This window comes from Lissotriton vulgaris, unplaced genomic scaffold, assembly GCF_964263255.1.
Source record: "Lissotriton vulgaris unplaced genomic scaffold, aLisVul1.2 SCAFFOLD_1851, whole genome shotgun sequence".
Taxonomy (NCBI): domain Eukaryota; kingdom Metazoa; phylum Chordata; class Amphibia; order Caudata; family Salamandridae; genus Lissotriton; species Lissotriton vulgaris.
The window spans coordinates 367756-395726 of record NW_028240813.1 but is presented as its reverse complement, the minus strand read 5'-3'; the positions used below and the strand labels follow the sequence as shown (position 1 = coordinate 395726).

Below are 27971 nucleotides of genomic sequence, written 5' to 3'. Positions count from 1 at the left end.
CACCTTTACGTTTAATGTCAGAATTGTTTATTTCTATTTGGTGGTGTATGAATGCTTGCAATAGTATGTTGATTTTTTCTAGCCTTGAATGAATAAAAGCAAATCACTCCTCTTTATGTATTTTTCTAATACATTGATATTTGCATCTCCTTTCCTAGCCTGCATTTTTCACTATCTTACAGGCTGTATATAATAAGTATCAATCCAGGGGCCCTTCTATTACTCAATTCACAACTATTCTATCCTGGCATTGATAAGCAATCTACATCTGCTTCTGTTGTGTATTGGTTATCATGTTTACCTGACGTGTGAAAGCCCCATGTTTGACAGTGCGCGTTAATAAAGAGACCAATGATTTGTATTAAAAGTTGGCATGTGTTTTTGTTACCTTGCACCGGCCAAAAGGTGCCGGAAATGACTTCATTTGCAGTCACTTGAAAAGTAGGGATTCTCAAATAAATGGTAAGAGGTTGGAACAAATCTAAAGGAATGCATGGCATATCTATATGTATGTGTACGCAGGTATCCATATATAAAGATAGATAGATAGATAGATAGATAGATAGATAGATAGATAGATAGATAGATAGATAGATAGATAGATAGATAGATAGATAGATAGATAGATAGATAGATAGATAGATAGATAGATAGATAGATATTGGGAGAGAGAGAGCGTTAATATAAACTGAGACTTTATTTTCCATCAAGCTGTCTTTCCTTTCCTTCAGGAGCAGAATGTTCTGATCATCAGCGCTCCAGAATCTAGTGCTTGGTTGGCAAGCATCACACATTGTGATGTGTTAGCTAAGAGTTCCATGTCGTTCAGACTCATATATTCCTCTGTAGTTGTACCTTGGTGATTCAACAAAATGTGGCATCATAAGCAGCATTCTACTGCCATAGACTGGGCAGAAAAAACATTTAGAATTTCACTGAAAAAGAAAAAAAGCATACTTAGGCAGAGCTTTCTGGACAGTAAGGACATTAGAGTAAGTGATGAATAAGCACTGCTTTTGTTAATTTACATAGGCAGAACAGAGACTGCTGGGAAAAGCCTGAAATTAAAGGCACAGAACATGCCTGCTTCTGGATAGAACACTAAGAAGGGTTGAAAGTTTTTTCTCTGACCCTGGCCACTCTTACAAGCAATCCTATGATAGTCAGAAGGACCCACCCTAAAAAGGAAGGGACAGCCATTTGGACCCTTTCCACCTTTTCTATATCTCGCCTGATCGAGCCTGATCGAGCGCTGATTGAGCGGATTAGCACATGTACTTCTCATTTTTGGAAGGTATTGCTTAGCTTGCTACCAGCAGCTCAGTTATGTTATGATGTTAGAGGCTTGCAAGGAATGCTTTAGTCCTGCATTAGGCAGTTTTTATTGCTACTTGCATTCAAGGGAAAGATAATTAGCCAGAATCTGTGGCCCAGTTATTCAGCTTGGCATTCCGATTTGCACAAAGGGAATAAGCATTAGAGAAAAAATGCAACATGTGTTTCTTATGTTGTTATGAACAGCTTTTTATTCTTTCTCTTTAGGGTCTAGCCACTGCAGAAATAGATAAATAAGTGCTGACTTCCTGTAAGACGTGTCCAATGCTGGGACAAAATAAAAGGGGACACTTATAAATGATAGTGATATCATTTGAGAAAGGGTAAGTTGACACTGAATTTCATGTGTATTCACAGACCAAGCATGAAAAAGTCCCCAGCATGATCTTCATTGCGTGCTTAGAGCTGGTATTAGCTTTTCAGAGGTGCGGGTCTTTCGAAGGCTCGTTGGTCTAGGGGTATGATTCTCGCTTTGGGTGCGAGAGGTCCCGGGTTCAAATCCCGGATGAGCCCTTTCATTGGTGCTTTTTTAAAGTAGTATTGAAGTATGCATTTCAAAGCCAATATCAATTTTCTCTTTGCAGTAGTGGATGAATATTTGCTAGAGTCTCATGCTTTTAACCTTGCCCTGCCTGAGCAAATAGGAAACATTTCTCTTTAAGCATTTTGCAAAAATGCTGAACTTGCATGGCATATACAAGCGTTCAGCTAGGGCTGTCTGGGAAGGTTGCATGAAAGAAATCTAAAACCAGAGGCCCTTGGAATAGCCTGTTTTGAGAAGTTTCATCACAGAAGAATCAACTGTAGACATCTGTTTCTGTAGTGTAGTGGTTATCACGTTTGCCTCACACGCGAAAGGTCCCCGGTTCGAAACCGGGCAGAAACAGTTGTTATATTGTCTTGGCTGCAATGTTGAGAGGTGCCGTTTTGCCATGAAATTGTCCAGGCCCTGAAGATGGTTTCATGCAGACTCGTTCCAAGAAAGTGAATTCTCTTAAAAACACTAAAGTAATTGGCATGTGGATGTATCTGTTGATTCACAGACCTCGCTTTGAAAAGAGCCCTGCATTCTGTTCATTGCTCACCTAGAACATGCATTAACTTTGGGAATTGTTGGCACCAACAGGCATCTTAGTTTAGTGGAGTGTTTCTGGTGTTTAAGTGCAGAAGCCCTGGGCTCAATTCCTCGGTGACCCTTCTCAAGGTGATGATACAAATGCATCGTCACCTTTACGTTTAATGACAGAATTGTTTATTTCTATTTGGTGGTGTATGAATGCTTGCAATAGTATGTTGATTTTTTCTAGCCTTGAATGAATAAAAGCAAATCACTCCTCTTTATGTATTTTTCTAATACATTGATATTTGCATCTCCTTTCCTAGCCTGCATTTTTCACTATCTTACCGGCTGTATATAATAAGTATCAATTCAGGGGCCCTTCTTCTACTCAATTCACAACTGTTCTATCCCGGCATTGATAAGCAATCTACATCTGCTTCTGTTGTATATTGGTTATCATGTTTACCTGACGTGTGAAAGCCCCATGTTTGACAGTGCGCGTTAATAAAGAGACCAATGATTTTTATTAAAAGTTGTCATGTGTTTTTGTTACCTTGCACCGGCCAAAAAGTGCCGGAAATGACTTCATTTGCAGTCACTTGAAAAGTAGGGATTCTCAAATAAATGGTAAGAGGTTGGAACAAATCTAAAGGAATGCATGGCATATCTATATGTATGTGTACGCAGGTATCCATATATAAAGATCGATAGATAGATAGATAGATAGATAGATAGATAGATAGATAGATAGATAGATAGATAGATAGATAGATAGATAGATAGATAGATAGATAGATAGATAGATAGATAGATAGATAGATAGATAGATAGATAGATAGATAGATAGATAGATATTGGGAGAGAGAGAGCGTTAATATAAACTGAGACTTTATTTTCCATCAAGCTGTCTTTCCTTTCCTTCAGGAGCAGAATGTTCTGATCATCAGCGCTCCAGAATCTAGTGCTTGGTTGGCAAGCATCACACATTGTGATGTGTTAGCTAAGAGTTCCATGTCGTTCAGACTCATATATTCCTCTGTAGTTGTACCTTGGTGATTCAACAAAATGTGGCATCATAAGCAGCATTCTACTGCCATAGACTGGGCAGAAAAAACATTTAGAATTTCACTGAAAAAGAAAAAAAGCATACTTAGGCAGAGCTTTCTGGACAGTAAGGACATTAGAGTAAGTGATGAATAAGCACTGCTTTTGTTAATTTACATAGGCAGAACAGAGACTGCTGGGAAAAGCCTGAAATTAAAGGCACAGAAAATGCCTGCTTCTGGATAGAACACTAAGAAGGGTTGAAAGTTTTTTCTCTGACCCTGGCCACTCTTACAAGCAATCCTATGATAGTCAGAAGGACCCACCCTAAAAAGGAAGGGACAGCCATTTGGACCCTTTCCACCTTTTCTATATCTCGCCTGATCGAGCCTGATCGAGCGCTGATTGAGCGGATTAGCACATGTACTTCTCATTTTTGGAAGGTATTGCTTAGCTTGCTACCAGCAGCTCAGTTATGTTATGATGTTAGAGGCTTGCAAGGAATGCTTTAGTCCTGCATTAGGCAGTTTTTATTGCTACTTGCATTCAAGGGAAAGATAATTAGCCAGAATCTGTGGCCCAGTTATTCAGCTTGGCATTCCGATTTGCACAAAGGGAATAAGCATTAGAGAAAAAATGCAACATGTGTTTCTTATGTTGTTATGAACAGCTTTTTATTCTTTCTCTTTAGGGTCTAGCCACTGCAGAAATAGATAAATAAGTGCTGACTTCCTGTAAGACGTGTCCAATGCTGGGACAAAATAAAAGGGGACACTTATAAATGATAGTGATATCATTTGAGAAAGGGTAAGTTGACACTGAATTTCATGTGTATTCACAGACCAAGCATGAAAAAGTCCCCAGCATGATCTTCATTGCGTGCTTAGAGCTGGTATTAGCTTTTCAGAGGTGCGGGTCTTTCGAAGGCTCGTTGGTCTAGGGGTATGATTCTCGCTTTGGGTGCGAGAGGTCCCGGGTTCAAATCCCGGATGAGCCCTTTCATTGGTGCTTTTTTAAAGTAGTATTGAAGTATGCATTTCAAAGCCAATATCAATTTTCTCTTTGCAGTAGTGGATGAATATTTGCTAGAGTCTCATGCTTTTAACCTTGCCCTGCCTGAGCAAATAGGAAACATTTCTCTTTAAGCATTTTGCAAAAATGCTGAACTTGCATGGCATATACAAGCGTTCAGCTAGGGCTGTCTGGGAAGGTTGCATGAAAGAAATCTAAAACCAGAGGCCCTTGGAATAGCCTGTTTTGAGAAGTTTCATCACAGAAGAATCAACTGTAGACATCTGTTTCTGTAGTGTAGTGGTTATCACGTTTGCCTCACACGCGAAAGGTCCCCGGTTCGAAACCGGGCAGAAACAGTTGTTATATTGTCTTGGCTGCAATGTTGAGAGGTGCCGTTTTGCCATGAAATTGTCCAGGCCCTGAAGATGGTTTCATGCAGACTCGTTCCAAGAAAGTGAATTCTCTTAAAAACACTAAAGTAATTGGCATGTGGATGTATCTGTTGATTCACAGACCTCGCTTTGAAAAGAGCCCTGCATTCTGTTCATTGCTCACCTAGAACATGCATTAACTTTGGGAATTGTTGGCACCAACAGGCATCTTAGTTTAGTGGAGTGTTTCTGGTGTTTAAGTGCAGAAGCCCTGGGCTCAATTCCTCGGTGACCCTTCTCAAGGTGATGATACAAATGCATCGTCACCTTTACGTTTAATGTCAGAATTGTTTATTTCTATTTGGTGGTGTATGAATGCTTGCAATAGTATGTTGATTTTTTCTAGCCTTGAATGAATAAAAGCAAATCACTTCTCTTTATGTATTTTTCTAATACATTGATATTTGCATCTCCTTTCCTAGCCTGCATTTTTCACTATCTTACAGGCTGTATATAATAAGTATCAATTCAGGGGCCCTTCTTCTACTCAATTCACAACTGTTCTATCCCGGCATTGATAAGCAATCTACATCTGCTTTTGTTGTATATTGGTTATCATGTTTACCTGACGTGTGAAAGCCCCATGTTTGACAGTGCGCGTTAATAAAGAGACCAATGATTTTTATTAAAAGTTGTCATGTGTTTTTGTTACCTTGCACCGGCCAAAAAGTGCCGGAAATGACTTCATTTGCAGTCACTTGAAAAGTAGGGATTCTCAAATAAATGGTAAGAGGTTGGAACAAATCTAAAGGAATGCATGGCATATCTATATGTATGTGTACGCAGGTATCCATATATAAAGATAGATAGATAGATAGATAGATAGATAGATAGATAGATAGATAAATAGATAGATAGATAGATAGATAGATAGATAGATAGATAGATAGATAGATAGATAGATAGATAGATAGATAGATAGATAGATAGATAGATAGATAGATAGATAGATAGATAGATAGATAGATAGATAGATAGATAGATAGATAGATAGATAGATAGATAGATAGATAGATAGATAGATAGATATTGGGAGAGAGAGAGCGTTAATATAAACTGAGACTTTATTTTCCATCAAGCTGTCTTTCCTTTCCTTCAGGAGCAGAATGTTCTGATCATCAGCGCTCCAGAATCTAGTGCTTGGTTGGCAAGCATCACACATTGTGATGTGTTAGCTAAGAGTTCCATGTCGTTCAGACTCATATATTCCTCTGTAGTTGTACCTTGGTGATTCAACAAAATGTGGCATCATAAGCAGCATTCTACTGCCATAGACTGGGCGGAAAAAACATTTAGAATTTCACTGAAAAAGAAAAAAAGCATACTTAGGCAGAGCTTTCTGGACAGTAAGGCCATTAGAGTAAGTGATGAATAAGCACTGCTTTTGTTAATTTACATAGGCAGAACAGAGACTGCTGGGAAAAGCCTGAAATTAAAGGCACAGAAAATGCCTGCTTCTGGATAGAACACTGAGAAGGTTTGAAAGTTTTTTTCTGACCCTGGCCACTCTTACAAGCAATCCTATGATAGTCAGAAGGACCCACCCTAAAAAGGAAGGGACAGCCATTTGGACCCTTTCCACCTTTTCTATATCTCGCCTGATCGAGCCTGATCGAGCGCTGATTGAGCGGATTAGCACATGTACTTCTCATTTTGGGAAGGTATTGCTTAGCTTGCTACCAGCAGCTCAGTTATGTTATGATGTTAGAGGCTTGCAAGGAATGCTCTAGTCCTGCATTAGGCAGTTTTTATTGCTACTTGCATTCAAGGGAAAGATAATTAGCCAGAATCTGTGACCCAGTTATTCAGCTTGGCATTCCGATTTGCACAAAGGGAATAAGCATTTGAGAAAAAATGCAACATGTGTTTCTTATGTTGTTATGAACAGCTTTTTATTCTTTCTCTTTAGGGTCTAGCCACTGCAGAAATAGATAAATAAGTGCTGACTTCCTGTAAGACGTGTCCAATGCTGGGACAAAATAAAAGGGGACACTTATAAATGATAGTGATATCATTTGAGAAAGGGTAAGTTGACACTGAATTTCATGTGTATTCACAGACCAAGCATGAAAAAGTCCCCAGCATGATCTTCATTGCGTGCTTAGAGCTGGTATTAGCTTTTCAGAGGTGAGGGTCTTTCGAAGGCTCGTTGGTCTAGGGGTATGATTCTCGCTTTGGGTGCGAGAGGTCCCGGGTTCAAATCCCGGACGAGCCCTTTCATTGGTGCTTTTTTAAAGTAGTATTGAATTATGCATTTCAAAGCCAATATCAATTTTCTCTTTGCAGTAGTGGATGAATATTTGCTAGAGTCTCATGCTTTTAACCTTGCCCTGCCTGAGCAAATAGGAAACATTTCTCTTTAAGCATTTTGCAAAAATGCTGAACTTGCATGGCATATACAAGCGTTCAGCTAGGGCTGTCTGGGAAGGTTGCATGAAAGAAATCTAAAACCAGAGGCCCTTGGAATAGCCTGTTTTGAGAAGTTTCATCACAGAAGAATCAACTGTAGACATCTGTTTCTGTAGTGTAGTGGTTATCACGTTTGCCTCACACGCGAAAGGTCCCCGGTTTGAAACCGGGCAGAAACAGTTGTTATATTGTCTTGGCTGCAATGTTGAGAGGTGCCGTTTTGCCATGAAATTGTCCAGGCCCTGAAGATGGTTTCATGCAGACTCATTCCAAGAAAGTGAATTCTCTTAAAAACACTAAAGTAATTGGCATGTGGATGTATCTGTTGATTCACAGACCTCGCTTTCATAAGAGCCCTGCATTCTGTTCATTGCTCACCTAGAACATGCATTAACTTTGGGAATTGTTGGCACCAACAGGCATCTTAGTTTAGTGGAGTGTTTCTGGTGTTTAAGTGCAGAAGCCCTGGGCTCAATTCCTCGGTGACCCTTCTCAAGGTGATGATACAAATGCATCGTCACCTTTACGTTTAATGTCAGAATTGTTTATTTCTATTTGGTGGTGTATGAATGCTTGCAATAGTATGTTGATTTTTTCTAGCCTTGAATGAATAAAAGCAAATCACTCCTCTTTATGTATTTTTCTAATACATTGATATTTGCATCTCCTTTCCTAGCCTGCATTTTTCACTATCTTACAGGCTGTATATAATAAGTATCAATCCAGGGGCCCTTCTATTACTCAATTCACAACTATTCTATCCTGGCATTGATAAGCAATCTACATCTGCTTCTGTTGTGTATTGGTTATCATGTTTACCTGACGTGTGAAAGCCCCATGTTTGACAGTGCGCGTTAATAAAGAGACCAATAATTTGTATTAAAAGTTGGCATGTGTTTTTGTTACCTTGCACCGGCCAAAAGGTGCCGGAAATGACTTCATTTGCAGTCACTTGAAAAGTAGGGATTCTCAAATAAATGGTAAGAGGTTGGAACAAATCTAAAGGAATGCATGGCATATCTATATGTATGTGTACGCAGGTATCCATATATAGATAGATAGATAGATAGATAGATAGATAGATAGATAGATAGATAGATAGATAGATAGATAGATAGATAGATAGATAGATAGATAGATAGATAGATAGATAGATAGATAGATAGATAGATAGATAGATAGATAGATAGATAGATAGATATTGGGAGAGAGAGAGCGTTAATATAAACTGAGACTTTATTTTCCATCAAGCTGTCTTTCCTTTCCTTCAGGAGCAGAATGTTCTGATCATCAGCGCTCCAGAATCTAGTGCTTGGTTGGCAAGCATCACACATTGTGATGTGTTAGCTAAGAGTTCCATGTCGTTCAGACTCATATATTCCTCTGTAGTTGTACCTTGGTGATTCAACAAAATGTGGCATCATAAGCAGCATTCTACTGCCATAGACTGGGCAGAAAAAACATTTAGAATTTCACTGAAAAAGAAAAAAAGCATACTTAGGCAGAGCTTTCTGGACAGTAAGGACATTAGAGTAAGTGATGAATAAGCACTGCTTTTGTTAATTTACATAGGCAGAACAGAGACTGCTGGGAAAAGCCTGAAATTAAAGGCACAGAACATGCCTGCTTCTGGATAGAACACTAAGAAGGGTTGAAAGTTTTTTCTCTGACCCTGGCCACTCTTACAAGCAATCCTATGATAGTCAGAAGGACCCACCCTAAAAAGGAAGGGACAGCCATTTGGACCCTTTCCACCTTTTCTATATCTCGCCTGATCGAGCCTGATAGAGCGCTGATTGAGCGGATTAGCACATGTACTTCTCATTTTTGGAAGGTATTGCTTAGCTTGCTACCAGCAGCTCAGTTATGTTATGATGTTAGAGGCTTGCAAGGAATGCTTTAGTCCTGCATTAGGCAGTTTTTATTGCTACTTGCATTCAAGGGAAAGATAATTAGCCAGAATCTGTGGCCCAGTTATTCAGCTTGGCATTCCGATTTGCACAAAGGGAATAAGCATTAGAGAAAAAATGCAACATGTGTTTCTTATGTTGTTATGAACAGCTTTTTATTCTTTCTCTTTAGGGTCTAGCCACTGCAGAAATAGATAAATAAGTGCTGACTTCCTGTAAGACGTGTCCAATGCTGGGACAAAATAAAAGGGGACACTTATAAATGATAGTGATATCATTTGAGAAAGGGTAAGTTGACACTGAATTTCATGTGTATTCACAGACCAAGCATGAAAAAGTCCCCAGCATGATCTTCATTGCGTGCTTAGAGCTGGTATTAGCTTTTCAGAGGTGCGGGTCTTTCGAAGGCTCGTTGGTCTAGGGGTATGATTCTCGCTTTGGGTGCGAGAGGTCCCGGGTTCAAATCCCGGATGAGCCCTTTCATTGGTGCTTTTTTAAAGTAGTATTGAAGTATGCATTTCAAAGCCAATATCAATTTTCTCTTTGCAGTAGTGGATGAATATTTGCTAGAGTCTCATGCTTTTAACCTTGCCCTGCCTGAGCAAATAGGAAACATTTCTCTTTAAGCATTTTGCAAAAATGCTGAACTTGCATGGCATATACAAGCGTTCAGCTAGGGCTGTCTGGGAAGGTTGCATGAAAGAAATCTAAAACCAGAGGCCCTTGGAATAGCCTGTTTTGAGAAGTTTCATCACAGAAGAATCAACTGTAGACATCTGTTTCTGTAGTGTAGTGGTTATCACGTTTGCCTCACACGCGAAAGGTCCCCGGTTCGAAACCGGGCAGAAACAGTTGTTATATTGTCTTGGCTGCAATGTTGAGAGGTGCCGTTTTGCCATGAAATTGTCCAGGCCCTGAAGATGGTTTCATGCAGACTCGTTCCAAGAAAGTGAATTCTCTTAAAAACACTAAAGTAATTGGCATGTGGATGTATCTGTTGATTCACAGACCTCGCTTTGAAAAGAGCCCTGCATTCTGTTCATTGCTCACCTAGAACATGCATTAACTTTGGGAATTGTTGGCACCAACAGGCATCTTAGTTTAGTGGAGTGTTTCTGGTGTTTAAGTGCAGAAGCCCTGGGCTCAATTCCTCGGTGACCCTTCTCAAGGTGATGATACAAATGCATCGTCACCTTTACGTTTAATGACAGAATTGTTTATTTCTATTTGGTGGTGTATGAATGCTTGCAATAGTATGTTGATTTTTTCTAGCCTTGAATGAATAAAAGCAAATCACTCCTCTTTATGTATTTTTCTAATACATTGATATTTGCATCTCCTTTCCTAGCCTGCATTTTTCACTATCTTACCGGCTGTATATAATAAGTATCAATTCAGGGGCCCTTCTTCTACTCAATTCACAACTGTTCTATCCCGGCATTGATAAGCAATCTACATCTGCTTCTGTTGTATATTGGTTATCATGTTTACCTGACGTGTGAAAGCCCCATGTTTGACAGTGCGCGTTAATAAAGAGACCAATGATTTTTATTAAAAGTTGTCATGTGTTTTTGTTACCTTGCACCGGCCAAAAAGTGCCGGAAATGACTTCATTTGCAGTCACTTGAAAAGTAGGGATTCTCAAATAAATGGTAAGAGGTTGGAACAAATCTAAAGGAATGCATGGCATATCTATATGTATGTGTACGCAGGTATCCATATATAAAGATCGATAGATAGATAGATAGATAGATAGATAGATAGATAGATAGATAGATAGATAGATAGATAGATAGATAGATAGATAGATAGATAGATAGATAGATAGATAGATAGATAGATAGATAGATAGATATTGGGAGAGAGAGAGCGTTAATATAAACTGAGACTTTATTTTCCATCAAGCTGTCTTTCCTTTCCTTCAGGAGCAGAATGTTCTGATCATCAGCGCTCCAGAATCTAGTGCTTGGTTGGCAAGCATCACACATTGTGATGTGTTAGCTAAGAGTTCCATGTCGTTCAGACTCATATATTCCTCTGTAGTTGTACCTTGGTGATTCAACAAAATGTGGCATCATAAGCAGCATTCTACTGCCATAGACTGGGCAGAAAAAACATTTAGAATTTCACTGAAAAAGAAAAAAAGCATACTTAGGCAGAGCTTTCTGGACAGTAAGGACATTAGAGTAAGTGATGAATAAGCACTGCTTTTGTTAATTTACATAGGCAGAACAGAGACTGCTGGGAAAAGCCTGAAATTAAAGGCACAGAAAATGCCTGCTTCTGGATAGAACACTAAGAAGGGTTGAAAGTTTTTTCTCTGACCCTGGCCACTCTTACAAGCAATCCTATGATAGTCAGAAGGACCCACCCTAAAAAGGAAGGGACAGCCATTTGGACCCTTTCCACCTTTTCTATATCTCGCCTGATCGAGCCTGATCGAGCGCTGATTGAGCGGATTAGCACATGTACTTCTCATTTTTGGAAGGTATTGCTTAGCTTGCTACCAGCAGCTCAGTTATGTTATGATGTTAGAGGCTTGCAAGGAATGCTTTAGTCCTGCATTAGGCAGTTTTTATTGCTACTTGCATTCAAGGGAAAGATAATTAGCCAGAATCTGTGGCCCAGTTATTCAGCTTGGCATTCCGATTTGCACAAAGGGAATAAGCATTTGAGAAAAAATGCAACATGTGTTTCTTATGTTGTTATGAACAGCTTTTTATTCTTTCTCTTTAGGGTCTAGCCACTGCAGAAATAGATAAATAAGTGCTGACTTCCTGTAAGACGTGTCCAATGCTGGGACAAAATAAAAGGGGACACTTATAAATGATAGTGATATCATTTGAGAAAGGGTAAGTTGACACTGAATTTCATGTGTATTCACAGACCAAGCATGAAAAAGTCCCCAGCATGATCTTCATTGCGTGCTTAGAGCTGGTATTAGCTTTTCAGAGGTGCGGGTCTTTCGAAGGCTCGTTGGTCTAGGGGTATGATTCTCGCTTTGGGTGCGAGAGGTCCCGGGTTCAAATCCCGGATGAGCCCTTTCATTGGTGCTTTTTTAAAGTAGTATTGAAGTATGCATTTCAAAGCCAATATCAATTTTCTCTTTGCAGTAGTGGATGAATATTTGCTAGAGTCTCATGCTTTTAACCTTGCCCTGCCTGAGCAAATAGGAAACATTTCTCTTTAAGCATTTTGCAAAAATGCTGAACTTGCATGGCATATACAAGCGTTCAGCTAGGGCTGTCTGGGAAGGTTGCATGAAAGAAATCTAAAACCAGAGGCCCTTGGAATAGCCTGTTTTGAGAAGTTTCATCACAGAAGAATCAACTGTAGACATCTGTTTCTGTAGTGTAGTGGTTATCACGTTTGCCTCACACGCGAAAGGTCCCCGGATCGAAACCGGGCAGAAACAGTTGTTATATTGTCTTGGCTGCAATGTTGAGAGGTGCCGTTTTGCCATGAAATTGTCCAGGCCCTGAAGATGGTTTCATGCAGACTCGTTCCAAGAAAGTGAATTCTCTTAAAAACACTAAAGTAATTGGCATGTGGATGTATCTGTTGATTCACAGACCTCGCTTTGAAAAGAGCCCTGCATTCTGTTCATTGCTCACCTAGAACATGCATTAACTTTGGGAATTGTTGGCACCAACAGGCATCTTAGTTTAGTGGAGTGTTTCTGGTGTTTAAGTGCAGAAGCCCTGGGCTCAATTCCTCGGTGACCCTTCTCAAGGTGATGATACAAATGCATCGTCACCTTTACGTTTAATGTCAGAATTGTTTATTTCTATTTGGTGGTGTATGAATGCTTGCAATAGTATGTTGATTTTTTCTAGCCTTGAATGAATAAAAGCAAATCACTTCTCTTTATGTATTTTTCTAATACATTGATATTTGCATCTCCTTTCCTAGCCTGCATTTTTCACTATCTTACAGGCTGTATATAATAAGTATCAATTCAGGGGCCCTTCTTCTACTCAATTCACAACTGTTCTATCCCGGCATTGATAAGCAATCTACATCTGCTTTTGTTGTATATTGGTTATCATGTTTACCTGACGTGTGAAAGCCCCATGTTTGACAGTGCGCGTTAATAAAGAGACCAATGATTTTTATTAAAAGTTGTCATGTGTTTTTGTTACCTTGCACCGGCCAAAAAGTGCCGGAAATGACTTCATTTGCAGTCACTTGAAAAGTAGGGATTCTCAAATAAATGGTAAGAGGTTGGAACAAATCTAAAGGAATGCATGGCATATCTATATGTATGTGTACGCAGGTATCCATATATAAAGATAGATAGATAGATAGATAGATAGATAGATAGATAGATAGATAGATAGATAGATAGATAGATAGATAGATAGATAGATAGATAGATAGATAGATAGATAGATAGATAGATAGATAGATAGATAGATAGATAGATAGATAGATAGATAGATAGATAGATAGATAGATAGATAGATAGATAGATAGATAGATAGATAGATAGATAGATAGATAGATAGATAGATAGATAGATAGATAGATAGATATTGGGAGAGAGAGAGCGTTAATATAAACTGAGACTTTATTTTCCATCAAGCTGTCTTTCCTTTCCTTCAGGAGCAGAATGTTCTGATCATCAGCGCTCCAGAATCTAGTGCTTGGTTGGCAAGCATCACACATTGTGATGTGTTAGCTAAGAGTTCCATGTCGTTCAGACTCATATATTCCTCTGTAGTTGTACCTTGGGGATTCAACAAAATGTGGCATCATAAGCAGCATTCTACTGCCATAGACTGGGCGGAAAAAACATTTAGAATTTCACTGAAAAAGAAAAAAAGCATACTTAGGCAGAGCTTTCTGGACAGTAAGGACATTAGAGTAAGTGATTAATAAGCACTGCTTTTGTTAATTTACATAGGCAGAACAGAGACTGCTGGGAAAAGCCTGAAATTAAAGGCACAGAAAATGCCTGCTTCTGGATAGAACACTGAGAAGGGTTGAAAGTTTTTTTCTGACCCTGGCCACTCTTACAAGCAATCCTATGATAGTCAGAAGGACCCACCCTAAAAAGGAAGGGACAGCCATTTGGACCCTTTCCACCTTTTCTATATCTCGCCTGATCGAGCCTGATCGAGCGCTGATTGAGCGGATTAGCACATGTACTTCTCATTTTGGGAAGGTATTGCTTAGCTTGCTACCAGCAGCTCAGTTATGTTATGATGTTAGAGGCTTGCAAGGAATGCTCTAGTCCTGCATTAGGCAGTTTTTATTGCTACTTGCATTCAAGGGAAAGATAATTAGCCAGAATCTGTGACCCAGTTATTCAGCTTGGCATTCCGATTTGCACAAAGGGAATAAGCATTTGAGAAAAAATGCAACATGTGTTTCTTATGTTGTTATGAACAGCTTTTTATTCTTTCTCTTTAGGGTCTAGCCACTGCAGAAATAGATAAATAAGTGCTGACTTCCTGTAAGACGTGTCCAATGCTGGGACAAAATAAAAGGGGACACTTATAAATGATAGTGATATCATTTGAGAAAGGGTAAGTTGACACTGAATTTCATGTGTATTCACAGACCAAGCATGAAAAAGTCCCCAGCATGATCTTCATTGCGTGCTTAGAGCTGGTATTAGCTTTTCAGAGGTGAGGGTCTTTCGAAGGCTCTTTGGTCTAGGGGTATGATTCTCGCTTTGGGTGCGAGAGGTCCCGGGTTCAAATCCCGGACGAGCCCTTTCATTGGTGCTTTTTTAAAGTAGTATTGAATTATGCATTTCAAAGCCAATATCAATTTTCTCTTTGCAGTAGTGGATGAATATTTGCTAGAGTCTCATGCTTTTAACCTTGCCCTGCCTGAGCAAATTGGAAACATTTCTCTTTAAGCATTTTGCAAAAATGCTGAACTTGCATGGCATATACAAGCGTTCAGCTAGGGCTGTCTGGGAAGGTTGCATGAAAGAAATCTAAAACCAGAGGCCCTTGGAATAGCCTGTTTTGAGAAGTTTCATCACAGAAGAATCAACTGTAGACATCTGTTTCTGTAGTGTAGTGGTTATCACGTTTGCCTCACACGCGAAAGGTCCCCGGTTCGAAACCGGGCAGAAACAGTTGTTATATTGTCTTGGCTGCAATGTTGAGAGGTGCCGTTTTGCCATGAAATTGTCCAGGCCCTGAAGATGGTTTCATGCAGACTCGTTCCAAGAAAGTGAATTCTCCTAAAAACACTAAAGTAATTGGCATGTGGATGTATCTGTTGATTCACAGACCTCGCTTTGAAAAGAGCCCTGCATTCTGTTCATTGCTCACCTAGAACATGCATTAACTTTGGGAATTGTTGGCACCAACAGGCATCTTAGTTTAGTGGAGTGTTTAAGTGCAGAAGCCCTGGGCTCAATTCCTCGGTGACCCTTCTCAAGGTGATGATACAAATGCATCGTCACCTTTACGTTTAATGTCAGAATTGTTTATTTCTATTTGGTGGTGTATGAATGCTTGCAATAGTATGTTGATTTTTTCTAGCCTTGAATGAATAAAAGCAAATCACTCCTCTTTATGTATTTTTCTAATACATTGATATTTGCATCTCCTTTCCTAGCCTGCATTTTTCACTATCTTACAGGCTGTATATAATAAGTATCAATTCAGGGGCCCTTCTTCTACTCAATTCACAACTGTTCTATCCCGGCATTGATAAGCAATCTACATCTGCTTCTGTTGTATATTAGTTATCATGTTTACCTGACGTGTGAAAGCCCCATGTTTGACAGTGCGCGTTAATAAAGAGACCAATGATTTTTATTAAAAGTTGTCATGTGTTTTTGTTACCTTGCACCGGCCAAAAAGTGCCGGAAATGACTTCATTTGCAGTCACTTGAAAAGTAGGGATTCTCAAATAAATGGTAAGAGGTTGGAACAAATCTAAAGGAATGCATGGCATATCTATATGTATGTGTACGCAGGTATCCATATATAGATAGATAGATAGATAGATAGATAGATAGATAGATAGATAGATAGATAGATAGATAGATAGATAGATAGATAGATAGATAGATAGATAGATAGATAGATAGATAGATAGATAGATAGATAGATAGATAGATAGATAGATAGATATTGGGAGAGAGAGAGCGTTAATATAAACTGAGACTTTATTTTCCATCAAGCTGTCTTTCCTTTCCTTCAGGAGCAGAATGTTCTGATCATCAGCGCTCCAGAATCTAGTGCTTGGTTGGCAAGCATCACACATTGTGATGTGTTAGCTAAGAGTTCCATGTCGTTCAGACTCATATATTCCTCTGTAGTTGTACCTTGGTGATTCAACAAAATGTGGCATCATAAGCAGCATTCTACTGCCATAGACTGGGCAGAAAAAACATTTAGAATTTCACTGAAAAAGAAAAAAAGCATACTTAGGCAGAGCTTTCTGGACAGTAAGGACATTAGAGTAAGTGATGAATAAGCACTGCTTTTGTTAATTTACATAGGCAGAACAGAGACTGCTGGGAAAAGCCTGAAATTAAAGGCACAGAAAATGCCTGCCTGGATAGAACACTAAGAAGGGTTGAAAGTTTTTTCTCTGACCCTGGCCACTCTTACAAGCAATCCTATGATAGTCAGAAGGACCCACCCTAAAAAGGAAGGGACAGCCATTTGGACCCTTTCCACCTTTTCTATATCTCGCCTGATCGAGCGCTGATTGAGCGGATTAGCACATGTACTTCTCATTTTTGGAAGGTATTGCTTAGCTTGCTACCAGCAGCTCAGTTATGTTATGATGTTAGAGGCTTGCAAGGAATGCTTTAGTCCTGCATTAGGCAGTTTTTATTGCTACTTGCATTCAAGGGAAAGATAATTAGCCAGAATCTGTGGCCCAGTTATTCAGCTTGGCATTCCGATTTGCACAAAGGGAATAAGCATTTGAGAAAAAATGCAACATGTGTTTCTTATGTTGTTATGAACAGCTTTTTATTCTTTCTCTTTAGGGTCTAGCCACTGCAGAAATAGATAAATAAGTGCTGACTTCCTGTAAGACGTGTCCAATGCTGGGACAAAATAAAAGGGGACACTTATAAATGATAGTGATATCATTTGAGAAAGGGTAAGTTGACACTGAATTTCATGTGTATTCACAGACCAAGCATGAAAAAGTCCCCAGCATGATCTTCATTGCGTGCTTAGAGCTGGTATTAGCTTTTCAGAGGTGCGGGTCTTTCGAAGGCTCGTTGGTCTAGGGGTATGATTCTCGCTTTGGGTGCGAGAGGTCCCGGGTTCAAATCCCGGATGAGCCCTTTCATTGGTGCTTTTTTAAAGTAGTATTGAAGTATGCATTTCAAAGCCAATATCAATTTTCTCTTTGCAGTAGTGGATGAATATTTGCTAGAGTCTCATGCTTTTAACCTTGCCCTGCCTGAGCAAATAGGAAACATTTCTCTTTAAGCATTTTGCAAAAATGCTGAACTTGCATGGCATATACAAGCGTTCAGCTAGGGCTGTCTGGGAAGGTTGCATGAAAGAAATCTAAAACCAGAGGCCCTTGGAATAGCCTGTTTTGAGAAGTTTCATCACAGAAGAATCAACTGTAGACATCTGTTTCTGTAGTGTAGTGGTTATCACGTTTGCCTCACACGCGAAAGGTCCCCGGTTCGAAACCGGGCAGAAACAGTTGTTATATTGTCTTGGCTGCAATGTTGAGAGGTGCCGTTTTGCCATGAAATTGTCCAGGCCCTGAAGATGGTTTCATGCAGACTCGTTCCAAGAAAGTGAATTCTCTTAAAAACACTAAAGTAATTGGCATGTGGATGTATCTGTTGATTCACAGACCTCGCTTTGAAAAGAGCCCTGCATTCTGTTCATTGCTCACCTAGAACATGCATTAACTTTGGGAATTGTTGGCACCAACAGGCATCTTAGTTTAGTGGAGTGTTTCTGGTGTTTAAGTGCAGAAGCCCTGGGCTCAATTCCTCGGTGACCCTTCTCAAGGTGATGATACAAATGCATCGTCACCTTTACGTTTAATGTCAGAATTGTTTATTTCGATTTGGTGGTGTATGAATGCTTGCAATAGTATGTTGATTTTTTCTAGCCTTGAATGAATAAAAGCAAATCACTCCTCTTTATGTATTTTTCTAATACATTGATATTTGCATCTCCTTTCCTAGCCTGCATTTTTCACTATCTTACAGGCTGTATATAATAAGTATCAATTCAGGGGCCCTTCTTCTACTCAATTCACAACTGTTCTATCCCGGCATTGATAAGCAATCTACATCTGCTTTTGTTGTATATTGGTTATCATGTTTACCTGACGTGTGAAAGCCCCATGTTTGACAGTGCGCGTTAATAAAGAGACCAATGATTTTCATTAAAAGTTGTCATGTGTTTTTGTTACCTTGCACCGGCCAAAAAGTGCCGGGAATGACTTCATTTGCAGTCACTTGAAAAGTAGGGATTCTCAAATAAATGGTAAGAGGTTGGAACAAATCTAAAGGAATGCATGGCATATCTATATGTATGTGTACGCAGGTATCCATATATAAAGATAGATAGATAGATAGATAGATAGATAGATAGATAGATAGATAGATAGATAGATAGATAGATAGATAGATAGATAGATAGATAGATAGATAGATAGATAGATAGATAGATAGATAGATAGATAGATAGATAGATAGATAGATAGATAGATAGATAGATAGATATTGGGAGAGAGAGAGCGTTAATATAAACTGAGACTTTATTTTCCATCAAGCTGTCTTTCCTTTCCTTCAGGAGCAGAATGTTCTGATCATCAGCGCTCCAGAATCTAGTGCTTGGTTGGCAAGCATCACACATTGTGATGTGTTAGCTAAGAGTTCCATGTCGTTCAGACTCATATATTCCTCTGTAGTTGTACCTTGGGGATTCAACAAAATGTGGCATCATAAGCAGCATTCTACTGCCATAGACTGGGCGGAAAAAACATTTAGAATTTCACTGAAAAAGAAAAAAAGCATACTTAGGCAGAGCTTTCTGGACAGTAAGGACATTAGAGTAAGTGATGAATAAGCACTGCTTTTGTTAATTTACATAGGCAGAACAGAGACTGCTGGGAAAAGCCTGAAATTAAAGGCACAGAAAATGCCTGCTTCTGGATAGAACACTGAGAAGGGTTGAAAGTTTTTTTCTGACCCTGGCCACTCTTACAAGCAATCCTATGATAGTCAGAAGGACCCACCCTAAAAAGGAAGGGACAGCCATTTGGACCCTTTCCACCTTTTCTATATCTCGCCTGATCAAGCCTGATCGAGCGCTGATTGAGCGGATTAGCACATGTACTTCTCATTTTGGGAAGGTATTGCTTAGCTTGCTACCAGCAGCTCAGTTATGTTATGATGTTAGAGGCTTGCAAGGAATGCTCTAGTCCTGCATTAGGCAGTTTTTATTGCTACTTGCATTCAAGGGAAAGATAATTAGCCAGAATCTGTGACCCAGTTATTCAGCTTGGCATTCCGATTTGCACAAAGGGAATAAGCATTTGAGAAAAAATGCAACATGTGTTTCTTATGTTGTTATGAACAGCTTTTTATTCTTTCTCTTTAGGGTCTAGCCACTGCAGAAATAGATAAATAAGTGCTGACTTCCTGTAAGACGTGTCCAATGCTGGGACAAAATAAAAGGGGACACTTATAAATGATAGTGATATCATTTGAGAAAGGGTAAGTTGACACTGAATTTCATGTGTATTCACAGACCAAGCATGAAAAAGTCCCCAGCATGATCTTCATTGCGTGCTTAGAGCTGGTATTAGCTTTTCAGAGGTGAGGGTCTTTCGAAGGCTCGTTGGTCTAGGGGTATGATTCTCGCTTTGGGTGCGAGAGGTCCCGGGTTCAAATCCCGGACGAGCCCTTTCATTGGTGCTTTTTTAAAGTAGTATTGAATTATGCATTTCAAAGCCAATATCAATTTTCTCTTTGCAGTAGTGGATGAATATTTGCTAGAGTCTCATGCTTTTAACCTTGCCCTGCCTGAGCAAATAGGAAACATTTCTCTTTAAGCATTTTGCAAAAATGCTGAACTTGCATGGCATATACAAGCGTTCAGCTAGGGCTGTCTGGGAAGGTTGCATGAAAGAAATCTAAAACCAGAGGCCCTTGGAATAGCCTGTTTTGAGAAGTTTCATCACAGAAGAATCAACTGTAGACATCTGTTTCTGTAGTGTAGTGGTTATCACGTTTGCCTCACACGCGAAAGGTCCCCGGTTCGAAACCGGGCAGAAACAGTTGTTATATTGTCTTGGCTGCAATGTTGAGAGGTGCCGTTTTGCCATGAAATTGTCCAGGCCCTGAAGATGGTTTCATGCAGACTCGTTCCAAGAAAGTGAATTCTCCTAAAAACACTAAAGTAATTGGCATGTGGATGTATCTGTTGATTCACAGACCTCGCTTTGAAAAGAGCCCTGCATTCTGTTCATTGCTCACCTAGAACATGCATTAACTTTGGGAATTGTTGGCACCAACAGGCATCTTAGTTTAGTGGAGTGTTTCTGGTGTTTAAGTGCAGAAGCCCTGGGCTCAATTCCTCGGTGACCCTTCTCAAGGTGATGATACAAATGCATCGTCACCTTTACGTTTAATGTCAGAATTGTTTATTTCTATTTGGTGGTGTATGAATGCTTGCAATAGTATGTTGATTTTTTCTAGCCTTGAATGAATAAAAGCAAATCACTCCTCTTTATGTATTTTTCTAATACATTGATATTTGCATCTCCTTTCCTAGCCTGCATTTTTCACTATCTTACAGGCTGTATATAATAAGTATCAATTCAGGGGCCCTTCTTCTACTCAATTCACAACTGTTCTATCCCGGCATTGATAAGCAATCTACATCTGCTTCTGTTGTATATTGGTTATCATGTTTACCTGACGTGTGAAAGCCCCATGTTTGACAGTGCGCGTTAATAAAGAGACCAATGATTTTTATTAAAAGTTGTCATGTGTTTTTGTTACCTTGCACCGGCCAAAAAGTGCCGGAAATGACTTCATTTGCAGTCACTTGAAAAGTAGGGATTCTCAAATAAATGGTAAGAGGTTGGAACAAATCTAAAGGAATGCATGGCATATCTATATGTATGTGTACGCAGGTATCCATATATAAAGATAGATAGATAGATAGATAGATAGATAGATAGATAGATAGATAGATAGATAGATAGATAGATAGATAGATAGATAGATAGATAGATAGATAGATAGATAGATAGATAGATAGATAGATAGATAGATAGATAGATAGATAGATAGATAGATAGATATTGGGAGAGAGAGAGCGTTAATATAAACTGAGACTTTATTTTCCATCAAGCTGTCTTTCCTTTCCTTCAGGAGCAGAATGTTCTGATCATCAGCGCTCCAGAATCTAGTGCTTGGTTGGCAAGCATCACACATTGTGATGTGTTAGCTAAGAGTTCCATGTCGTTCAGACTCATATATTCCTCTGTAGTTGTACCTTGGGGATTCAACAAAATGTGGCATCATAAGCAGCATTCTACTGCCATAGACTGGGCGGAAAAAACATTTAGAATTTCACTGAAAAAGAAAAAAAGCATACTTAGGCAGAGCTTTCTGGACAGTAAGGACATTAGAGTAAGTGATGAATAAGCACTGCTTTTGTTAATTTACATAGGCAGAACAGAGACTGCTGGGAAAAGCCTGAAATTAAAGGCACAGAAAATGCCTGCTTCTGGATAGAACACTGAGAAGGGTTGAAAGTTTTTTTCTGACCCTGGCCACTCTTACAAGCAATCCTATGATAGTCAGAAGGACCCACCCTAAAAAGGAAGGGACAGCCATTTGGACCCTTTCCACCTTTTCTATATCTCGCCTGATCAAGCCTGATCGAGCGCTGATTGAGCGGATTAGCACATGTACTTCTCATTTTGGGAAGGTATTGCTTAGCTTGCTACCAGCAGCTCAGTTATGTTATGATGTTAGAGGCTTGCAAGGAATGCTCTAGTCCTGCATTAGGCAGTTTTTATTGCTACTTGCATTCAAGGGAAAGATAATTAGCCAGAATCTGTGACCCAGTTATTCAGCTTGGCATTCCGATTTGCACAAAGGGAATAAGCATTTGAGAAAAAATGCAACATGTGTTTCTTATGTTGTTATGAACAGCTTTTTATTCTTTCTCTTTAGGGTCTAGCCACTGCAGAAATAGATAAATAAGTGCTGACTTCCTGTAAGACGTGTCCAATGCTGGGACAAAATAAAAGGGGACACTTATAAATGATAGTGATATCATTTGAGAAAGGGTAAGTTGACACTGAATTTCATGTGTATTCACAGACCAAGCATGAAAAAGTCCCCAGCATGATCTTCATTGCGTGCTTAGAGCTGGTATTAGCTTTTCAGAGGTGCGGGTCTTTCGAAGGCTCGTTGGTCTAGGGGTATGATTCTCGCTTTGGGTGCGAGAGGTCCCGGGTTCAAATCCCGGATGAGCCCTTTCATTGGTGCTTTTTTAAAGTAGTATTGAAGTATGCATTTCAAAGCCAATATCAATTTTCTCTTTGCAGTAGTGGATGAATATTTGCTAGAGTCTCATGCTTTTAACCTTGCCCTGCCTGAGCAAAAAGGAAACATTTCTCTTTAAGCATTTTGCAAAAATGCTGAACTTGCATGGCATATACAAGCGTTCAGCTAGGGCTGTCTGGGAAGGTTGCATGAAAGAAATCTAAAACCAGAGGCCCTTGGAATAGCCTGTTTTGAGAAGTTTCATCACAGAAGAATCAACTGTAGACATCTGTTTCTGTAGTGTAGTGGTTATCACGTTTGCCTCACACGCGAAAGGTCCCCGGTTCGAAACCGGGCAGAAACAGTTGTTATATTGTCTTGGCTGCAATGTTGAGAGGTGCCGTTTTGCCATGAAATTGTCCAGGCCCTGAAGATGGTTTCATGCAGACTCGTTCCAAGAAAGTGAATTCTCTTAAAAACACTAAAGTAATTGGCATGTGGATGTATCTGTTGATTCACAGACCTCGCTTTGAAAAGAGCCCTGCATTCTGTTCATTGCTCACCTAGAACATGCATTAACTTTGGGAATTGTTGGCACCAACAGGCATCTTAGTTTAGTGGAGTGTTTCTGGTGTTTAAGTGCAGAAGCCCTGGGCTCAATTCCTCGGTGACCCTTCTCAAGGTGATGATACAAATGCATCGTCACCTTTACGTTTAATGACAGAATTGTTTATTTCTATTTGGTGGTGTATGAATGCTTGCAATAGTATGTTGATTTTTTCTAGCCTTGAATGAATAAAAGCAAATCACTCCTCTTTATGTATTTTTCTAATACATTGATATTTGCATCTCCTTTCCTAGCCTGCATTTTTCACTATCTTACCGGCTGTATATAATAAGTATCAATTCAGGGGCCCTTCTTCTACTCAATTCACAACTGTTCTATCCCGGCATTGATAAGCAATCTACATCTGCTTCTGTTGTATATTGGTTATCATGTTTACCTGACGTGTGAAAGCCCCATGTTTGACAGTGCGCGTTAATAAAGAGACCAATGATTTTTATTAAAAGTTGTCATGTGTTTTTGTTACCTTGCACCGGCCAAAAAGTGCCGGAAATGACTTCATTTGCAGTCACTTGAAAAGTAGGGATTCTCAAATAAATGGTAAGAGGTTGGAACAAATCTAAAGGAATGCATGGCATATCTATATGTATGTGTACGCAGGTATCCATATATAAAGATAGATAGATAGATAGATAGATAGATAGATAGATAGATAGATAGATAGATAGATAGATAGATAGATAGATAGATAGATAGATAGATAGATAGATAGATAGATAGATAGATAGATAGATAGATAGATAGATAGATAGATATTGGGAGAGAGAGAGCGTTAATATAAACTGAGACTTTATTTTCCATCAAGCTGTCTTTCCTTTCCTTCAGGAGCAGAATGTTCTGATCATCAGCGCTCCAGAATCTAGTGCTTGGTTGGCAAGCATCACACATTGTGATGTGTTAGCTAAGAGTACCATTTCGTTCAGACTCATATATTCCTCTGTAGTTGTACCTTGGTGATTCAACAAAATGTGGCATCATAAGCAGCATTCTACTGCCATAGACTGGGCAGAAAAAACATTTAGAATTTCACTGAAAAAGAAAAAAAGCATACTTAGGCAGAGCTTTCTGGACAGTAAGGACATTAGAGTAAGTGATGAATAAGCACTGCTTTTGTTAATTTACATAGGCAGAACAGAGACTGCTGGGAAAAGCCTGAAATTAAAGGCACAGAAAATGCCTGCTTCTGGATAGAACACTAAGAAGGGTTGAAAGTTTTTTCTCTGACCCTGGCCACTCTTACAAGCAATCCTATGATAGTCAGAAGGACCCACCCTAAAAAGGAAGGGACAGCCATTTGGACCCTTTCCACCTTTTCTATATCTCGCCTGATCGAGCCTGATTGAGCGGATTAGCACATGTACTTCTCATTTTTGGAAGGTATTGCTTAGCTTGCTACCAGCAGCTCAGTTATGTTATGATGTTAGAGGCTTGCAAGGAATGCTTTAGTCCTGCATTAGGCAGTTTTTATTGCTACTTGCATTCAAGGGAAAGATAATTAGCCAGAATCTGTGGCCCAGTTATTCAGCTTGGCATTCCGATTTGCACAAAGGGAATAAGCATTTGAGAAAAAATGCAACATGTGTTTCTTATGTTGTTATGAACAGCTTTTTATTCTTTCTCTTTAGGGTCTAGCCACTGCAGAAATAGATAAATAAGTGCTGACTTCCTGTAAGACGTGTCCAATGCTGGGACAAAATAAAAGGGGACACTTATAAATGATAGTGATATCATTTGAGAAAGGGTAAGTTGACACTGAATTTCATGTGTATTCACAGACCAAGCATGAAAAAGTCCCCAGCATGATCTTCATTGCGTGCTTAGAGCTGGTATTAGCTTTTCAGAGGTGCGGGTCTTTCGAAGGCTCGTTGGTCTAGGGGTATGATTCTCGCTTTGGGTGCGAGAGGTCCCGGGTTCAAATCCCGGATGAGCCCTTTCATTGGTGCTTTTTTAAAGTAGTATTGAAGTATGCATTTCAAAGCCAATATCAATTTTCTCTTTGCAGTAGTGGATGAATATTTGCTAGAGTCTCATGCTTTTAACCTTGCCCTGCCTGAGCAAATAGGAAACATTTCTCTTTAAGCATTTTGCAAAAATGCTGAACTTGCATGGCATATACAAGCGTTCAGCTAGGGCTGTCTGGGAAGGTTGCATGAAAGAAATCTAAAACCAGAGGCCCTTGGAATAGCCTGTTTTGAGAAGTTTCATCACAGAAGAATCAACTGTAGACATCTGTTTCTGTAGTGTAGTGGTTATCACGTTTGCCTCACACGCGAAAGGTCCCCGGTTCGAAACCGGGCAGAAACAGTTGTTATATTGTCTTGGCTGCAATGTTGAGAGGTGCCGTTTTGCCATGAAATTGTCCAGGCCCTGAAGATGGTTTCATGCAGACTCGTTCCAAGAAAGTGAATTCTCTTAAAAACACTAAAGTAATTGGCATGTGGATGTATCTGTTGATTCACAGACCTCGCTTTGAAAAGAGCCCTGCATTCTGTTCATTGCTCACCTAGAACATGCATTAACTTTGGGAATTGTTGGCACCAACAGGCATCTTAGTTTAGTGGAGTGTTTCTGGTGTTTAAGTGCAGAAGCCCTGGGCTCAATTCCTCGGTGACCCTTCTCAAGGTGATGATACAAATGCATCGTCACCTTTACGTTTAATGTCAGAATTGTTTATTTCGATTTGGTGGTGTATGAATGCTTGCAATAGTATGTTGATTTTTTCTAGCCTTGAATGAATAAAAGCAAATCACTCCTCTTTATGTATTTTTCTAATACATTGATATTTGCATCTCCTTTCCTAGCCTGCATTTTTCACTATCTTACAGGCTGTATATAATAAGTATCAATTCAGGGGCCCTTCTTCTACTCAATTCACAACTGTTCTATCCCGGCATTGATAAGCAATCTACATCTGCTTTTGTTGTATATTGGTTATCATGTTTACCTGACGTGTGAAAGCCCCATGTTTGACAGTGCGCGTTAATAAAGAGACCAATGATTTTCATTAAAAGTTGTCATGTGTTTTTGTTACCTTGCACCGGCCAAAAAGTGCCGGAAATGACTTCATTTGCAGTCACTTGAAAAGTAGGGATTCTCAAATAAATGGTAAGAGGTTGGAACAAATCTAAAGGAATGCATGGCATATCTATATGTATGTGTACGCAGGTATCCATATATAAAGATAGATAGATAGATAGATAGATAGATAGATAGATAGATAGATAGATAGATAGATAGATAGATAGATAGATAGATAGATAGATAGATAGATAGATAGATAGATAGATAGATAGATAGATAGATAGATAGATAGATAGATAGATAGATAGATAGATAGATAGATAGATAGATAGATATTGGGAGAGAGAGAGCGTTAATATAAACTGAGACTTTATTTTCCATCAAGCTGTCTTTCCTTTCCTTCAGGAGCAGAATGTTCTGATCATCAGCGCTCCAAAATCTAGTGCTTGGTTGGCAAGCATCACACATTGTGATGTGTTAGCTAAGAGTTCCATGTCGTTCAGACTCATATATTCACCTGTAGTTGTACCTTGGTGATTCAACAAAATGTGGCATCATAAGCAGCATTCTACTGCCATAGACTGGGCAGAAAAAACATTTAGAATTTCACTGAAAAAGAAAAAAAGCATACTTAGGCAGAGCTTTCTGGACAGTAAGGACATTAGAGTAAGTGATGAATAAGCACTGCTTTTGTTAATTTACATAGGCAGAACAGAGACTGCTGGGAAAAGCCTGAAATTAAAGGCACAGAAAATGCCTGCTTCTGGATAGAACACTGAGAAGGGTTGAAAGTTTTTTCTCTGACCCTGGCCACTCGTACAAGCAATCCTATGATAGTCAGAAGGACCCACCCTAAAAAGGAAGGGACAGCCATTTGGACCCTTTCCACCTTTTCTATATCTCGCCTGATCGAGCCTGATCGAGCGCTGATTGAGCGGATTAGCACATGTACTTCTCATTTTGGGAAGGTATTGCTTAGCTTGCTACCAGCAGCTCAGTTATGTTATGATGTTAGAGGCTTGCAAGGAATGCTTTAGTCCTGCATTAGGCAGTTTTTATTGCTACTTGCATTCAAGGGAAAGATAATTAGCCAGAATCTGTGACCCAGTTATTCAGCTTGGCATTCCGATTTGCGCAAAGGGAATAAGCATTTGAGAAAAAATGCAACATGTGTTTCTTATGTTGTTATGAACAGCTTTTTATTCTTTCTCTTTAGGGTCTAGCCACTGCAGAAATAGATAAATAAGTGCTGACTTCCTGTAAGACGTGTCCAATGCTGGGACAAAACAAAAGGGGACACTTATAAATGATAGTGATATCATTTGAGAAAGGGTAAGTTGACACTGAATTTCATGTGTATTCATAGACCAAGCATGAAAAAGTCCCCAGCATGATCTTCATTGCGTGCTTAGAGCTGGTATTAGCTTTTCAGAGGTGCGGGCCTTTGGAAGGCTCGTTGGTCTAGGGGTATGATTCTCGCTTTGGGTGCGAGAGGTCCCGGGTTCAAATCCCGGACGAGCCCTTTCATTGGTGCTTTTTTAAAGTAGTATTGAAGTATGCATTTCAAAGCCAATATCAATTTTCTCTTTGCAGTAGTGGATGAATATTTGCTAGAGTCTCATGCTTTTAACCTTGCCCTGCCTGA

The 27971-nt window shown here is 39.5% G+C and overlaps 18 non-coding genes across 18 annotated transcripts; all 18 read left to right on the top strand.

Annotated features, from left to right (window-relative positions):
• The first annotated feature begins 1776 nt into the window (after positions 1-1776).
• Positions 1777-1848, top strand: TRNAP-UGG (transfer RNA proline (anticodon UGG)). Its single transcript has one exon. It is a non-coding gene; the product is annotated as a tRNA-Pro (tRNA).
• Positions 1849-2148: 300 nt separating this feature from the next.
• Positions 2149-2221, top strand: TRNAV-CAC (transfer RNA valine (anticodon CAC)). Its single transcript has one exon. It is a non-coding gene; the product is annotated as a tRNA-Val (tRNA).
• Positions 2222-4364: 2143 nt separating this feature from the next.
• TRNAP-UGG (transfer RNA proline (anticodon UGG)) lies at positions 4365-4436 on the top strand. The gene has a single exon. It is a non-coding gene; the product is annotated as a tRNA-Pro (tRNA).
• A 300-nt stretch (positions 4437-4736) lies between these two features.
• On the top strand, positions 4737-4809 carry TRNAV-CAC (transfer RNA valine (anticodon CAC)). The gene has a single exon. It is a non-coding gene; the product is annotated as a tRNA-Val (tRNA).
• A 2218-nt stretch (positions 4810-7027) lies between these two features.
• TRNAP-UGG (transfer RNA proline (anticodon UGG)) lies at positions 7028-7099 on the top strand. The gene has a single exon. It is a non-coding gene; the product is annotated as a tRNA-Pro (tRNA).
• Positions 7100-9609: 2510 nt separating this feature from the next.
• TRNAP-UGG (transfer RNA proline (anticodon UGG)) lies at positions 9610-9681 on the top strand. Its single transcript has one exon. It is a non-coding gene; the product is annotated as a tRNA-Pro (tRNA).
• A 300-nt stretch (positions 9682-9981) lies between these two features.
• On the top strand, positions 9982-10054 carry TRNAV-CAC (transfer RNA valine (anticodon CAC)). The gene has a single exon. It is a non-coding gene; the product is annotated as a tRNA-Val (tRNA).
• A 2119-nt stretch (positions 10055-12173) lies between these two features.
• Positions 12174-12245, top strand: TRNAP-UGG (transfer RNA proline (anticodon UGG)). The gene has a single exon. It is a non-coding gene; the product is annotated as a tRNA-Pro (tRNA).
• Positions 12246-15224: 2979 nt separating this feature from the next.
• On the top strand, positions 15225-15297 carry TRNAV-CAC (transfer RNA valine (anticodon CAC)). Its single transcript has one exon. It is a non-coding gene; the product is annotated as a tRNA-Val (tRNA).
• Positions 15298-17409: 2112 nt separating this feature from the next.
• On the top strand, positions 17410-17481 carry TRNAP-UGG (transfer RNA proline (anticodon UGG)). Its single transcript has one exon. It is a non-coding gene; the product is annotated as a tRNA-Pro (tRNA).
• A 300-nt stretch (positions 17482-17781) lies between these two features.
• Positions 17782-17854, top strand: TRNAV-CAC (transfer RNA valine (anticodon CAC)). The gene has a single exon. It is a non-coding gene; the product is annotated as a tRNA-Val (tRNA).
• A 2154-nt stretch (positions 17855-20008) lies between these two features.
• Positions 20009-20080, top strand: TRNAP-UGG (transfer RNA proline (anticodon UGG)). Its single transcript has one exon. It is a non-coding gene; the product is annotated as a tRNA-Pro (tRNA).
• A 300-nt stretch (positions 20081-20380) lies between these two features.
• On the top strand, positions 20381-20453 carry TRNAV-CAC (transfer RNA valine (anticodon CAC)). The gene has a single exon. It is a non-coding gene; the product is annotated as a tRNA-Val (tRNA).
• Positions 20454-22599: 2146 nt separating this feature from the next.
• Positions 22600-22671, top strand: TRNAP-UGG (transfer RNA proline (anticodon UGG)). Its single transcript has one exon. It is a non-coding gene; the product is annotated as a tRNA-Pro (tRNA).
• Positions 22672-22971: 300 nt separating this feature from the next.
• Positions 22972-23044, top strand: TRNAV-CAC (transfer RNA valine (anticodon CAC)). Its single transcript has one exon. It is a non-coding gene; the product is annotated as a tRNA-Val (tRNA).
• Positions 23045-25164: 2120 nt separating this feature from the next.
• Positions 25165-25236, top strand: TRNAP-UGG (transfer RNA proline (anticodon UGG)). Its single transcript has one exon. It is a non-coding gene; the product is annotated as a tRNA-Pro (tRNA).
• Positions 25237-25536: 300 nt separating this feature from the next.
• TRNAV-CAC (transfer RNA valine (anticodon CAC)) lies at positions 25537-25609 on the top strand. The gene has a single exon. It is a non-coding gene; the product is annotated as a tRNA-Val (tRNA).
• A 2167-nt stretch (positions 25610-27776) lies between these two features.
• On the top strand, positions 27777-27848 carry TRNAP-UGG (transfer RNA proline (anticodon UGG)). The gene has a single exon. It is a non-coding gene; the product is annotated as a tRNA-Pro (tRNA).
• The last annotated feature ends 123 nt before the right edge of the window (positions 27849-27971 follow it).